We start from the raw sequence: 7,862 nt of genomic DNA on the forward strand, positions 1-7,862 counted from the left end.
GTGTCTATCGCTGTCAATCTATTTCCATGGGTCTTATTTAATACTGAAAATTTAATAAATATTAAAATGATTAAATTTAATATATATATATAAACTTAATATGTGATTAAAATTTTTGAAAGTTTCTATTATTAAAATTTGTAACTGCGTCTCTTTTATATGTTAAACCAATAATAACAACAAAATTTCACATTAAATAATAAATATTTGAAAATGTAACGATTGATAATGAGCAATATAGTAATTTTAAAAATTAAATTTCTAAATTTGTTAAAATCCTCTCCACGTTAAATGCATCGTTAACCCCTGTGATGATTTGTAGCTTGATATGCATCTAAATTTATATGTTTTAAGATTGGTATAAGAATTTCAATGCAATGCACGAAATGACTGTAATGCACAGAACCAGGTTGCCGTAAGAATGTCATGATTGATATCCATTTCTTTTATCACTTTTTTCTTTCTCCCTCTTTTTTTTCCAATAATTTAGTTATGGTTGGTTATTAATGGTAGATGGGGACAGTTAGGGTTAGTTGTTATTAGTAAATGTAAATTAATTTTTTAGGGTTAGTTGTTATTAGTAAATGTAAATTAATTTTTTAGGGTTAATTGTTATTAAATTAATTTTTTTAGGGTTATTCAAACAAAAATTACACTACTTCATTGTTATTACTGAAGGAAAATTACACCAATTTATAGTTGAAAAAAAAATAAAAAAAACTTTCAAGTCTACACTAAATTAAATTATTTTCTTATATCCTAAAAAAAATTAAGTAAAAGCAGTGTTAGAGTATACCAAAACCCTCTTTCTTTATCACTATATAAAGAATATGGTTATTATAATTATAAATTTATATATTTTAAATATAACTTGTTAAAATTTTTTTAAATACATGAATTTTTTTTTTCCTTCTATTTTGATTTGTCCGGAACTTTATTCTTTACTTTATTTATTAAAAAGTTATTTAATTTACGTCTTTCACAATTGGCAGTACAATGTAAATGTATGACGGTAGTGTGAAATTAATGTGTGAATGTAGCATTCATACATTAGCTCTCTGCAAAAATCAAGATACAAAAACTATACTAGAAAGTTGATATATACTTTCATGCAAATCTTTGATTAAATTATCACTCGATTTCAAAAATTTAGGAACTTTTGTTAAACACGTATTTGCGTTCAAGATTAAAGCAAACAAGAAGTTTGGTGCAACTGAAATGTGTCGGAAGAAATGGAGTATTATAAAAGCTAAATTTCTATTCTTTTGCAATGCTCAACTTTAAATTAGAATTACACGATAAAGCTGCAGAGACAACCTTTATCGCCAACCAATGCAGACCGCATGTCGCAACAGAGTTACGCTGGGTGTGGGAGACCACATGTCAAAAAAGTTACACTAGGTCTGTGTCTGCGATACCTTGATCTTGAGAGCATCGAGGAACACCCTCCCTTCCACCCCTCTCTGTAACATTATCTTCGGTGAATAGATCGCAGTTTTTGACAGTGCGATCCACTTGGCAAGCAGGGTTTTTTTTGCTCGAAAAGTTTGCAGATTAATGGCGCGTTCTAGCATCGACTTCATTCCGCTAGTGGACGGTAGCTCGTTCTGCGGTTTCTGCCTCATGACAACTTGTTTCCCCTTGTTGACTGATGCGAATTCTCTATTACCTGAAGAAATCAATTCTACATTAATGGGAATCTCAACGATATTATTGTTACCTACCCACTGTTTCGGCTGAACGCCGGTTCTACAAATCGTAAGTTGAATGCCAATGAAACCACATGTCCATACAATCTACGTGAAAGCTGTGTTTGCTATTGGTTAGAAACCGACCTTTCTCGATCTCCTCCTGAAATTCTGACAAACAGACTGCGCAATCAAGCACCTCTTTGAAGCTCTGCACTTTATACTCGAAGACGGGGCACTTTATACTCGAAGACGGGCAGAGCCTCCATGAGGAGCGCCTCCAAACCCATATTGCAGAGGCGTCCTCCCAAGAAAACCAATGTGGCGAGGAAAGGACTCGCAACGTCTGAGCAAGAGTCTGTGCAGTCGTGGCCATCATCCTCTCAGTAGTAAAGGTGCCCTATCATTTTACCTAATTGTAACTAATAATACCCCGCCTATCATTTAACTAACTGAATCGTAACTAACAATCGTAACTAACAATACTGGTTTTGAACCTGATGGTAGGTTTTATTTCAATCGTGTAACGCTAAAATCAACGTCCTACAATATTACAGGTGGTATCTCTGAGACTAAAGGAACGCCTTACGGCTTAAAAATCCAGAAAATCAAAAAAATTATATGACAGGGAAAAAAATTTCCAAATTCCAACCCTAGAAAAATATTTCCAAATTCCAATCCTAGTTCACATTGACCACCTTAAATTACATATAGATTGCTTATATTAATGACAGACGTACTTCTCTGACCCCTCGTGTAACCATGTCCTCTTCTTTGATTGCAGAAGGTTAGCTACATCACCCAGTAATTCCGAGTTGAAAACGTGATGAATTTCAATTCATTATACGTAGGAGATCGAGTCTAAATCCAATGCCAAGGTTTTCGGGAGTATGATGATGGTAAAGATTTGAAAGTAGTTGTAAAATAATTCATACATAGTGTGAGGTAGACAGAAAAGCATAACTAGTATTAGACAGAAAAGCATAACTAGTATTTGCACTAAATGTTGCAAAGGAAACGTCGTAAGGCATAAATTGAGGAGCAATCAGGACATGGGAATGGGCAAATCTAAATGAAATGTAGAGATGTAGTAGAAATGAAATTGATTTAGGGTGCCTCACACTATTTTTTATTAATTATTGAATTAATATTTCATATAAATTATTGTTCATGACTATGAAGCTACCAAGTTGCTCAATGGGAATTTATAGCCAAAGGAGAGGAGAGGTAGGAAGAACACTATAAATTGTACATGTGAGTTAATTTGAATTTACTTTAAAATCATAGTAATTTAGTTTCAATTTGAATTTATTTATTTCTAAAGTCACTTTTATTCATAAAAATTAATTAACGGTTGTGTAAGACTGAAAGCATGCTTTAAAATCACAGTAAACAATCTAATAAGATAAAGATGATTATTAGAACTAAATCATAATTTTAATTTGTTTTATTATTTAATTAATAAAAATAATTAGTCTCTCTCCAATAAGATGAAGATGATTATTAGAACTAAATCATAATTTTAATTTTTTTTATTATTTAATTAATAAAAATAATTAGTCTATCTTGTATCATACCCGTGGTTGGGATTATACAACGAATCTTCTGCATCTCATAACTTATCCCCAAAAAAATTCTACTCATAATTTGAATATATTTATTTTTGGAGTCAAATTTATTCAGAAAATTTTAATGGTTGCTTAACACTAAAAGTATGCTTTAAAATCATAATAAATGAGTTTTAATTTGAATTTGTTTATTTCTAAATCACATATATTCATAAAAAAATAAAGTTGTAACACTGAAAGTATGTTTTAAAATCATTGTAAATAATCTAGTAAAATAAAGGTGATTTAATTTACTTTCTATTATTATTTAGTTAATTAAAATAATTAGTCTCTTATGTGGAATTCTATTTTTCTCCTCCTTATTCAGGTAAGAGAATTTATATTGCACATAATTTTGGGCCTTGCTAATTAAGACACAAGATAGGTATTGTCATTGGAGTTTATTCAGCTTAGGAGTCCAGGGATATTTTTTAAGGTTGACTCTTATTTTTCCTCTTGGTAACCTGAACTCTTTATTTTTGACAATTTCTAAACCCAAACCCATAATTATATTATTTTTTTTTAATGAAAATACAAAAAAATAGTGTGCGTGAGGGTGAAAATGCATATCAAATGCAGGATTCTTCCATGCGGTTGAAGGATTTCTGGAAAATTGATGATTGTTTTGAAAAGTTTTTGTTTTATTTTTGAATAGGGTTTCGAAGGTTTGTTGGGTTTACAATTTATAAGGCTATGTCATGTTGTGTTTCACTGTCTCTCTTCTTTTGTAGGTGGATCAAACTTCTCATATGAATTATGTCTGTGGATCAAACTTCTCAAGTTAATTACATCTGCAGATCTCCTAGGACACATGTGCTAGCCGTTGTCCAGAACTCCTTTTTGAAATCATCGGCCCTCATCAATGACACATGCTCTGATATGTTTGCTGAGGGTTCTTATGGAAGAGTATTGAAATTACTTACGGTTAAATGAATCTTTTGGTAGATCTCACGAGAAGACAAGGGTTTCTGGTATTTTTGGTTTCTTCATAAAGGGTGTCGTTGGGTTTCAATTTGTAAGATTATTTTCCTTGGAAAAATGCTGGTAGCACGGATCTGTAGTTGTTCTACATATTACTCAATTATCACGATGATTTTCCTCTGAAATACTCTTTGGTGAATTTGAATTTTTAGTGTTAGATTTTGCTGGTGATAAATCTAACAACACTTATGGTTACAGGTGTTTGATTTGTCATTTCTGAAATCTAATCATCTTTGCCAAAATCTGAGGAACGAGGTTTTTTTCAAGGTCCTTATACCACGAATCCTTCATCAGAGAATGAATTTTATAGAGGCATAATAATGGAAATCGATTCCTCATTCCGTGAGCTGAAATTGTTTGAAGTAGATTGTCCATTGAAACTTCCATCTCCATCTTTGTCTATTGAATATCTCCATCTCTTATTTCTCAATAAGTCTGAGCATTGTATTGACCTCAGAGCTCACTGTTTTAATATCACAAGTGGCTACCTAGAGTGTACATTTCCCCTTAGAAAATAGAAAGGAAGCAATGTACAATTTTGTGTTGTCATGCCTCAGTAGCAAACTTAGAAGCACCATTACTTGAGAAGACCGAGATTTTCTTTGGGTATCTCTGATATTTATCTTCAGATTAGGAGGCTCTACCAGTTTCTTCTCTTCAAGTTGTGATCCTAGGTTTGAAGCTTCACCAATAGCACTAATAGCTAAAGACCTTGACATAGGACAGAAACCTTGTGTGACAGATCCTTGACGATTTTTTGATGCTGTAAGAGTAACACTAATTGCATGACATTGACTTATGCGTGACTGTAACAATGATAGCAATGAGCATCCTATTGATTGGTTGTATATCAGTGAGAAAATAACTTGTAATCAAATATGCCAATCAAGAACAAAGAACTCGCTGAAGGTTGAACACTTTCCCTGAGTGTGGACAACCGAAGAAGAACCTCGTGAGTAAGCCCCAACTGAATCATGGAATTCGAAAGGGATGAATAAAAAATAGCTGCCAGTTTTCCTCTTCTACCAAATCCCCCATTCTTATTATAGATGTCTCCACAACTCCAATTTCTGGTAGTACTTTGCGATTTCCTGAACTTACAACAAGTCTCGAGTTGGAGTGGTGGGTTAGCATTAACAAACCAAATTCTTCCATCAACTGGGAACCATCTCTCCAAACTTCATCCACAAATAAAGCAAACCTCTGAGTCTGCAATCTCCGACTCAACCACATCTTTGCATATTCATCACCGTCATTTCTATCTAATTCTATCATTGTAAGCGTGGCTATTTGCATACACAGTTCATTTATAAGATTGTAAAATATGAATTATTGGAAACAGTGAGCTAAAGCGATAAGTCATCTCTGAAGAGATTTCTCACCTTTAGACTGTGGAAGACTGATATGTTTGCTGAGGGTTCTTGTGGAAGAGTATTGAGATTACTTACGGTTATATGAATCTTTTGGTAGATCTGACGAGAAGACAAGGGTTTCTGGTATTTTTGGTTTCTTCATAAAGGGTGGCGTTGGGTTTCAATTTGCAAGATTATTTTCCCCGGAAAAATGATGGTAGCACGGATCTGTAGTTGTTCTCCATATTACACAATTATCACGATGATTTTCCTTTGAAATACTCTTTGGTGAATTTGAATTTCCAGTGTTAGATTTTTCTGGTGATAAATCTAACAACACTGATGGTTATAGGTGTTTGATTTGTCATTTCTGAAATCTAATCATCTTTGCCAAAATCTGACGAACGAGGTTTTTTTCAAGGTCCTTATACCACGAATCCTTCATCAGAGAATGAATTATATAGAGGCATATTAATTTAAATTGATTCCTGATTCCGTGAGCTGAAATTGTTTGAAGCAGATTGTCCATTGAAACTCCCATCTCCATCTTTGTCTATTGAATATCTCCAGCTCTTGTTTCTCAATAAGTCTGAGCATTATATTGACCTCAGAGCTCACTATTTTAATATCACAAGTGGATACCCAAAGTGTACATTGCCCCTCAGAAAATAGAAAGGAAGCAATGTACAATTTTGTGTTGTCATGCTTCAGTAGCAAACTTAGAAGCACCATTACTTGAGAAGACCGAGCTTTTCTTTGGGTATCTGTGATATTTATCTTCAGATTAGGAGGCTCCACCAGTTTCTTTTCTTCAGGTTGTGATCCTAGGTCTGAAGCTTCACCAATAGCACTAATAGCTAAAGACCTTGACACAGGACAGAAACCTTGTGTGACAGATCCTTGACGATTTGTTGATGCTGTAAGAGTAACACTAATTGCATGACATTGACTTATGCGTGACTGTAACAATGATAGCAATGAGAATCCTATTGATTGGTTGTATATCAGTGAGAAAATAACTTGTAATCAGATATGCCAATCAAGAACAAAGAACTGGCTGAAGGTTGAACACTTTCCCTGAGTGTGGACAACCGAAGAAGAACCTTGTGAGTAAGCCCCAACTGAATCATGGAATTCGAAAAGGATGAATAAAAAATAGCTGCCAGTTTTCCTCTTCTACCAAATCCCCCATTCTTATTATAGATGTCTCTGCAACTCTAATTTCTTGCAAGACTTTGTGATTTCTTGAACTTAAAACAAGTCTCGAGTTGGAGTGGTGGGTTAGCAGCAGCAAACCAAATTCTTCCATCAACTGGGAACCATATCTCGAAACATCATCCACAAATAAAGAAAACCTCTGAGTCTACAATCTTTGACTCAACCACATCTTTGCATATTCATCACTGTCATTTCTATCTAATTCTATCTTTGTAAGCGTGGCTATTTGCATGCACAGTTCATTTCTAAGATTGTAAAAGATGGATTACTGGAAATAGTGAGCCAAAGCAATAAGTCATCTCTGAAGAGATTTCTCACCTTTGGACTGTGGAAGACTGATATATTCGCTGAGGGTTCTTGTGGAAGAGTATTGAAATTACTTACAGTTATATGAATCTTTTGGTACATCTGACGAGAAGACAAGGGTTTCTGGTATTTTTGGTTTCTTCATAAAGGGTGTCGTTGGGTTTCAATTTCCAAGATTATTTTCCCCGGAAAAATGCTGGTAGCACGGATTTGTAGTTGTTCTCCATATTACTCAATTATCACGATGATTTTCCTCTGAAATACTTTTTGGTGAATTTGAATTTTCAGTGTTAGATTTTGCTGGTGATAAATCTAACAACACTGATGGTTACAGGTGTTTGATTTGTCATTCCTAAAATCTAATCATCTTTGGCAAAATCTGAGGAACGAGGTTTTTTTCAAGGTCCTTCTACCACAAATCCTTCATCAGAGAATGAATTATATAGAGGCATAATAATTGAAATCGATTCCTGATTCCGTGAGCTAAAATTGTTTGAAGCAGATTGTCCATTGAGACTCCCATCTCCATCTTTGTCTATTGAATATCTCCAGCTCTTGTTTCTCAATAAGTCCGAGCATTATATTGACCTCAGAGCTCACTGTTTTAATATCACAAGTGGCTACTCAGAGTGTATATTTCCCCTCAGAAAATAGAAAGGAACAATGTACAATTTTGTGTTGTCATGCCTCAGTAGCAAACTTAGAAGCAC

Source organism: Pinus tabuliformis, chromosome 9 (assembly GCF_031772625.1).
Source record: "Pinus tabuliformis cultivar Carrire ecotype Pingquan chromosome 9, CPIR1, whole genome shotgun sequence".
Lineage (NCBI taxonomy): Eukaryota > Viridiplantae > Streptophyta > Pinopsida > Pinales > Pinaceae > Pinus > Pinus tabuliformis.